This window comes from Desmodus rotundus, chromosome 8 (genome assembly GCF_022682495.2).
Source record: "Desmodus rotundus isolate HL8 chromosome 8, HLdesRot8A.1, whole genome shotgun sequence".
NCBI lineage: Eukaryota > Metazoa > Chordata > Mammalia > Chiroptera > Phyllostomidae > Desmodus > Desmodus rotundus.
This window is the reverse complement of record NC_071394.1, coordinates 13,870,510-13,879,595: the sequence shown is the minus strand read 5'-3', so window position 1 is coordinate 13,879,595 and position 9,086 is coordinate 13,870,510.

The following is a 9,086-nucleotide window of genomic DNA, read 5'->3' as shown; positions in this document are numbered from 1 at the left end:
GTCAGGTGTTGGGACAGAGTGACTGGTCATTGTGGACAGCAGGGGAGAGAGCGGATGGGCCATAAAGGGGACCCATATGAGGGTGTGACTGTGAATTTTCTGTGCTACCACTGTGTCCCATTGTGTGGATTTCTCTAGCTGTACATCTGGAAAAGCAGAAAATCAAGTTACGTCTTTTGCTCTTGTCCATGTGAGAAAAAGGCGAACTAGAAAGGAACAAGGAGAAAAGAGTGGGTCTGAAGACGACAACTAAAGAGCCCTCTTCACATGTAGGTGTTACAGGCTACTGAGCGGCCCTCTTCCTGGCATCCCCGACTTACCATGAAGGCCAAAAGCCAGGACCAAGTTGCCATGTATAAGCCACATCCTAAACGGAGCCTCCGACACTGGCTGCCAACTATTGAGGTCCCTGCCCCACTCCCTTTCTGCAATTTCTACCACCAGGACCTTCTAAGAGGGGGTTCAACAGACCCCATGACCACAGGACTTTATTCCAAAACCCCATCGCCCACCAAACATGCACAAGCATCTTCACACACCTCATCATTATTTTAAAAAAGAAACAACCACAAAACAGATGGAGCAGGAAAGGTCCAAACTTTCTGAAGGACTCAGAAGTGGTCAGAAAATTATGGTCTTTGTTCAAGACTGAAAGGAAAGGGGGAAAAAAGGAGAGAAAGAGTCATAGGTGTTTTGGTCTCTGCAACACATCAATTTCATTGGCCACCTGTGCGACTTGTGACATGTAGGTAACATGAATTCACATGCGTAAGTGTTACCTAAGGGACTGCAATTTACGCTGAACAACCTCACCAGTTGTTGTTTCCCTTCTCTTTGCTTGTGTCACTCTCGCAAGCTCTGCATTAACGCCTTCTCCCTTCCCAAGCTCGGTAAGTAAAACAGAGATAAGAAAAGTCTGGTAAGATTCTCTCTCACAGCTGCTTTTCTTCTGCAGCTCACATTTGCCCAGAGTAGCCAAGAGCCACATGCTCTGCTCATCTCGCCTTCGCCACCACTGTGGGACAGACAGAAGGTGAGCGTTGTCTCCTCTCTGTCCTAAGAAAATGGAGGTTTCACTTCATAGTCGCAGCTCCTTGGTTCTGGGAGACACAGGAAGTGTTGCCATTGGAAGGCTCAGGCTAAATGGTTTCTGACTACAAATGCGTCACCCCAGTCCTGGGACCTGGGGGATGTGGCAGGCACCTCCCCCAGGCTCCGCAAAAAGCAAGGGATTACTGCCAACATTTCAGTCCCTCCGGTGCGATAAGATCTTACCTTCGTGCAAATCCATCACTGAGCTCCAAAGCAGTGACTTCCTCTCCCTTTTCCAAAACCAACACTCGACTGTTTGATGAGTCATTGGTTCCCTGACATTTGTAAAATACGCTTGAAATGCTCCCAGAGGGAAGAAAATTATACCGTAATCAAACCACATTCTCTCTCTTTTGCCTTCCCCTCCTCCACCAGCCTCTACAAGTGAGGAACTTACAAGCTTAACAGTGGGGGCCTCTGGAGCTATGGCCCTGTCTCTGCTAAACCAGCTGAGTGAGCTGGCTCGTGGGTATTCAAAAAAAGAAGTGAACAAGGCCTCCCCCCAGCTTCCCACAGGTTCAGGACCCTCTGTTCTGTCCTTGTAACTGAGAAAGTCCAGAGGAATAAGACAGGACCAGCGGCTGGGTTAGTATTAGTTATGTATGTGTTCATTACAGCACTTGAGGGGTGCTGGTGGCCAGGTTAAAGTCGGTCAAGGACCAACCGGCATTGCCGAGGGAGCCAGGCACTGAGAGGAAGCTAGTGAGAACAGCACAGGGACCGGGTGGGCGGCCAGGCTTGTGACCAGGTGGGACACAGAAGAGCTGAATTAGTGGAGGTGGTCATGCAGCAAAAAGTTAGAAATTGAAGCAAGAGCTTTCAAATGTGTGGCTGGTTGGCCTTAACCCTTGCAAATGATGCCTTCGTTGGACTCTCTGTCCATCCCCATCCAGCAGGCCTTCTGTTTCTTACCAGTCCAGACCAATAACAGAAAAGAGCCATCTTCTCCTCCTCCCCAGGGAGAAATCCGAAAAGAAGAGCTCGAGAGGACTAGAAGAGAAAGACGAAGCAATGCAAGCCCAGAGGCAACCATCTTCGTGCACTGAACGAAATGCCAATTTATGCTTCCTATATAAAACTCTTTCTATTTCAAGGTCAGAAATTATTTTAATATGTGGAACATAGCTATTATTACAGCAAAGGTGTTATAATATGAAGACTGTGTATCCTCCTCATACTTTCTTGGCCACCAAGATCTTACGGGCTCCAGCTGTCAGCTTCTAGTCCCCCCAAGTGGAAACCCACCATGGGTAAGGAGTGTCATTGTCCCACAATTTGTGGAAGCCAAGACTTTTAATAAACTAAACTAGTCCAACTCCAGAAGCTCGGCTTGTGGAGGGGACGGGTCGTTAGAACAGCAACAAGTGTTTTCCTGCCAGTACATTCTCAAATACAGCTGCTAATAACATTTTAAAGGTAATGTATTAATATGATAAAGACAACAAAAGTGGCGTGGAAGTAAGATCTGGAGACATATAGAAAATGTAATAGAAGGGAGCACTTTTTTTTCTATGTTTTTAAAATTGAGTTTATCGGGGTGACATTGGTTCATAAAATTGTATAGGTTTGAGGGATACAATTCTATAACACATCATCTGTATATTGTATTGTGTGTTCACCACCCCAAGTCAAGTCTCAGAAGGGAGCACTTTTTAGTGGGACAGTTCACTCAATACCAAAGCCTCCGGTTCCCCCACTTGGCCACACCCCTAAGACAGTCCCCAGATGGCTTTGCTTCTTGGGGCCCAGAAGGAAAGGCCATACTAATGCCAGTTGTTTCCTGTTCCTGAGGATACTTCAAGGCTTGGGGTCACTCCCTGAAGTCACTCTTATTTGGCCTATTTCAGGTATAACACATAGACGAAAGGCACATTTTCACTACCGAACCCCAGATATCACCCAGCCCCTGAACATCCTCATTTCTGAGCTTATAAAAGCTACCTTCTCATTATTATTATTGTCAATAAAATTTGCTCAGGAACAAAATAGGTTTGAATTTAGGTGTTCATTCTGCCCCCAGTACTTGGACTTGTGCCATCATGGGGGTGGGTTATAAGTACGCGTGTTGTCGAAGACAAACCAACCCTTTTATATTCCAATCTCGTGAAACTGTATGTATCTCCTTGGGAAAAAAACATCTGGTTTGTAAGTGCAAAAAAGGGATGCTTTACCTGAATTCAGAGCAACAGAACTATTTATCATGTCAACAGATATACAGTTAAGGCCTCACTTAATGTGGATAAGTCTCACAACTTTAAGCAAAACGACATATACTCAAACCAATTTTACCATAGGCTAATTGATACAAAAAAAAAGAGTTAAGAGCCCATGGAATCTCATTAACCTTATAATAAGACAACGTTGAATAAAATTGTTACCTACAAGTTTGGGTTCTTGCCTCCTGATACAGAAGAATTGAGACCAGGAACACTGACAAAAGCAAAGCCAAGTTTATTGCGACTCTGCAGAGGGCGAGAACCCTAAGGTAGGGTCCCAGGGTCTGCCCACCGAGTGTGGGCTTAGGATTTTTATGGCTTGGGGACATGGAAGTTGCTGGGGTTGACCAATCAGGAAGTAGGTTAGCAGGCTTTTCCTCTTTTGGAACACTGATGTCCAGGTGCACATCAACAAAGCCAAGTGTCCTGGGGTTGTGCAGCACTTATTATGGGATGCAGAAAGGAAATTTCCCAACCTGGTATTGAGTTTGTCTCTGTGGCTGGTGGCTTGGCTTTAGATCTGAAAAACAAACCTAAAAGAAGGGAGGGTAGTTCCTGGACCATTGTTGTGTAACTATTGGTAACTGCCGTAGTTCTGGCAGGGCCTGGAGCAATTTGTTCTGGGAGGGTTTAACTTGAGGGAGTAATTTGTTCTGGTAGGGCTCGACTCGGTGGAGCAGTCTGGGGGAATATTTTATCCTACTTGCTTCAAAAGGATGTTATTCGAGGACCTGCTGCATGCGATGTGGGTCTGTGCAAGTCACAGAGAGCTGTTTACGGTGACCTTGAGAGCGCTGAGCTTATCTTGTGCTTTTAGAGCAGGGAGAGAGAGAGAGAGATCAGCCTTCGCCTCCTCTCTCCCTCCTAACTCCCAGTTTAAAATACTTTCCCACTGGGAAAAGAAAAGAGATTTTCTTCTGGTGTCAAGTAAGGGATAGAATTTGAATCAACCTCCTTCCCACTGCAACAAAAAACCCAAACTGCTATGAACCTGCTCAACCATCTTCCTGCTGGGAATGGACAGCTCAAGGCCCTCACATCCGGTGTAGCTAAAGGCGAGATGAAAGAGCATTGGATAATGACTGAGAACTCTGGACCTAACCTTGAACAGATGTCGCCTGGGATCCCAGCTCTGCCACAGACACATGATCTTGGGCAAGCGACTTCACCTCTCTGAACTTCAGCTTTCTCATCTATAAAATGGGTCCATTATTGTACTTTACTTCTGGATTTTCAGGTGGCCAATTTGTCCCAGTGTCTTTGGGACTGCCAGAGGGTGAAGAGAGAGTAAGTTTCATCAGCCACTCATCTATCACATTATGATAATCAACTCTGTGTGAGGAACTATGCAAAGTTCTCTGAAAATAATGATGAACAAGACAAGATCCTCCTTTTTGACATGGGGAGATAAATGTACAGATTAAAGTCTAACACTGGCTTAAGATATTACGGAGGGGCAAAATGAAGCCCTAAGAAAGGAAAGAGTGAAAGATTATTAAAGATTATTGAATCAGTTCATTAAAACGTCAATGTTCACCTTGGCTGGTGTGGCTCAGTGGATTGAGCGCCAGACTGTGAAGCAAAGGCTCGCTGGTTTGATTCCCAGTCTAGGGCACATACCTGGGTTGCAGGCCAGGTCCCCAGTGAGGGGCATGTGAGAGGCAACCACACACTGATGTTTCTCTCCCTTTCTTTCTCCCTCCCCTCCCCCTCTCTAAAAATAAATAAATAAAATCTTTTAAAAAATAAAATAATAATAAAAAGCAATGTTCTTTTGATGGCAAAGTACTAATAGAAATGTAAAATAACAAAAACACATGGTTAGCATGACCAGCTGATCATGGTTTTCCCAAGACCTTCCTGGTTTTACCAATACAAGTCTTTCAGTTGAAGGCACCTGGTTATCCTACATGGCCATCAAATTCAAATACCTACAGGCAGACAAAGCAGATGAATGCACTCGGGTAAGTGTGAGAAAAATAAAAACACAAACAATTTTTAAAACGGCAACTCGTAGCCCACCTAGAGTGGACTGATGGGGGCAGCTGGCAACCTCCGGCAGCGGCCACAAACCATGGTCCGAAGGCCATGCCCAGTCAGCCGCCTGTTTTGGCCCAGCCAACAAGCTAAAAATAGTTACATTTTTTAATGGCTGGGGGGAAAAATCTGAAGAAGAACAATATTTCTTTTTTTTTTATTTTTTACTCTTAGAGACAGGGGAAGGGAGGGAGAAAGAGAGGGAGAGAAAGATCGATTGGTTGCCTCCTACACATCCCCAGCCAGACACCCGGCTGGCATGTGCCCTGACCAGGTATCAGACCGGTAACCTTTCCGTCTGTGGAATGATGCCCAACCCACTGAGCCACACCTGTCAGGGCAGCGCAGTACTTCTTGAACCACGAAATAGAAAACAGCTGATGAATGAAGAGTCAGCTGTAATTGCTTTCAGTTCAAATAAAGGAGCTGATATAATTACCTCAAATGTAGGTGTCCACACAGAACGTTTATTGAAACGAAGCAAAGCCCACTAACGTACAGTTGCTTTCGGGCTGTAAGGGCAGAACTGAGTAATTAAAGACTGAATGGCAAAGGCTTTTACAGGAGGCCTTCACCAGTCGCTGTCTCCTCTAGAGATGCGTGCCCTAAGGGCAGCCAGCTGATTGTTGATGGGACCAACAGCCTACAAACAATGACGAAGTAAATAATTATTTTTATGTTTTAAAAGAGGCCAAAAAATCTGGATTCTCATGTGAAACGTTGCTTTTTATATTTGGGCATCTAATTTATTTTTAAAATATCATGTGGGCACAACAAAGCCATCTGTAGTCTGCGTCCAGCCTGCAGGTCCCCATTTTGCAAAGTGTGATGTACACCTATGTTCTTTGCTAACGTGCATCCCAAGAGGTGATTGTATTAGCTCCTTCCTTAGAGGGCAAATCTCTTACAGCTGCTCTCTTCACCGATGGCTTCCCGTTTCAAATTTCTTTACAATTCAGTTGCTTTACCCATTAGTGCCTTTCTGGGATCATTGCTTCTTCTCGACAGCCTCTAATAGCTTTTCCCCATCCTAAATAGAACACAAGCCTCCTTCCCTTTACCCCCATCCTGCATTTTTGCCTATTCCTCCTACTTCCTGTTTCTTCAAAGGGCAGTCTCCACTCACCGCCCCCAGTGTGGTCTCCCATTCTCCCCTTGTCCAGCGCAGCCTGGCTGCTTTTCAGACCACTTCATTAAATGCGCTTCCAGGAAGGTCAGAGATGACCGACCACCTTCTTGCAAAACTCAATGGACGCTTTCAGATTCCCGTCTAACTTCCCTCTGGCATTTGACATCACCGACCACTTCCTCCACTTTGAATGTGTCTTGATCCTTGGGTTTCACAATCTCTCTCCCTTTCCACGTTCTCGCTTACCTCTCTGGCTGCTCCTTCCATTTTTTTTTCTCCTTTTTTTCCTGGCTTGATTTCACTTAACTAATATTTATTGAACACCTGACTTCCAAGTGTAGCCAGATGTATCTCACTCGACCAGAAATACAATTTTATTTTCCTGCAATAAATTTTATTTCTAATCTCAGCTTCCAGCTTATGCGGCTTATGTAATGTTTGAATTCAGTCTTTACCGAGGCTCCCATCTTTCCCCAGGGTCACACCAGAATCTGCTCAATGGAAAATGGGAGAAGTGTAACAGGCGTGTATGTCTTCACTCTGAATGGCTCCAGGCCCCTTGAACTTTGCCAGTCTCCTGTTCCCAAGCTGCGGCCGGGACACACAGGGCCTCAGGTTCCACCTGCCTAACAGGACCCTACAGCAGCACATCCTGAAGTGTAGTAACCACCTGCTCAGATCCACAGACTCGTCCTTGGTACTCTTAACAGCCATTTCTTTTCATCTCTTCAGTCAGTTTAGCTTTTCCCAATTGGCAGAAAATCCATTAATTTCAAACTGCTTTTGCTCCCTGCTCCCACTCAGAAAATGCCCCAAAGCCAAGAAAACACCTTAAAGGGGCATGCCTTCCTTGGTGGGAAATGGAGGTAAAAATGAAGGGAAATTTTCCCCAGCTTATGCTTTGGAGAGGTCTCCTGTCATAATCCTTATGCCAACTCTGAGAAGTGGGTACTATTATTGCTACTTTGCAGATGAGAAAATTTAGGTTTTAACCGTTGCCTCATATGGCCTGTCTCCTTGCTTCTGTCTAAATCTCTAGTGGTCTTCCTCTTCCAGAGGGCTGCAGACGGCCTCAGGGTGCAGTGGAACACCTATCAGCACCCGAGGCTCTGGATGGGAAAACTATCCAAAGGCAGGGAAAGAACCACCTGAAGGAAGAGTACTCAGAGCTCACACACGGATTGGAGTTTTGACCATTCCAAATAGCCAGAGTGCAAAATTTTCTGGGGTAGGGTCATCATATCCTCACATTGCAACCCAAACTGGGCATCCTTGCCAAGAGGGGTCAAGGTCATAGGCTGATAAAATTATGACAGAGACTTTAACGTGGACATAACCAATCAGGAGGGTCTCTAGGAGGAGCTAGGGCTTATGGGAGAAGTTCTCACTCTCTGTCATCAGGAGAGCCCTCCAGGAAGAACTCTAAGATTTGGACAGAGCTCTGTGGTATTAACAGTTCCTCCCCTTAACTTTCTCTTCCCCTCTGTAAACTACACCCTCCATCTTTGTCCAGGCAAGTGCACACATGTGATTCGCCATGTCTCCACACACTGGATTGCAATCCTTTTTTCCCCTCAAATAAATCCTTTTGGTGATGGAATACCTAGGCAATTCTGTTTTTTTATGGTCGACAGAGCTTTCTAGAAATGCAGTCCCTCACCCTCTCCCCACTAAAAGAAATGCAGCCCAAACAGGAAATACGGCCAATCTCAGCTGGGCCTCCAGCAATCTGTATTTACCCAGCCTACAAACTCAAACATCTAAATCTTGTTCCTCACTGTCCCACGCAACCCCTCTGCTATGGCTATGGGAGAATTCCCATCGCCTTTACCACTTCCCACCCACAAGGCAGCTGGGTCCTGACTCAGCAAAGAGGTAGTGAGAGACAGATGAAGTAAGATGAATACAAAGAGGAGGAATCATCCCCTTCTTCCACAAAACCACAAGGAAAAACGGGTTCTGGGATTTGTGGGCTGTGACTCTTTGGGAGTTATGCAAACCCAAATGGCACCAAACACCACTTTTGTTCAGAGATCTTTTTTTTAAAGCCAACTCTCCTAAAAACAATTCAGAATGTTTTTGCACTTAGAAACGATGTGGCTGCTTTCCTGGTTTACACTATTTCAATGAGTTCATTTTAGAAAGGCAGTTTCTGAAAACATCCACTAAAGCAGGACCACCGTGCTAGTGAGCACTTGGCAACTTGCTCAATGAAAGCATGAATGGACCAAGGTCTCAATATTAAAAAGAAAAAAAATACCCCAACTTAAAATAGTCTCCCAGACCTCATTTTAATAGAGTCCCTGTCCATTCACAGACTTTCATAAATAACCTCACAATTAATGACATGTGTTTATCTGCAAAGCCACTCACCTGAAATACACAGTGGTTGATGTTCTCTCTGGATAGGAGTTTATTTATGAGAAATAAAGACTTGACCAAGGACAAAAATAGAGCAGCGGTACGCAACTAAATTTGCAACTGCTGTCCCCCCAAACCTTGGGTGTAACCTATTTTGAAAAGAGTTCAATCTGAGGTGATTTAGAAATACAGCTAAGCAAGGAGCTTGCAACTATGAAAATGGAATTGACCCTTCTCCCTTGTAATTCTGA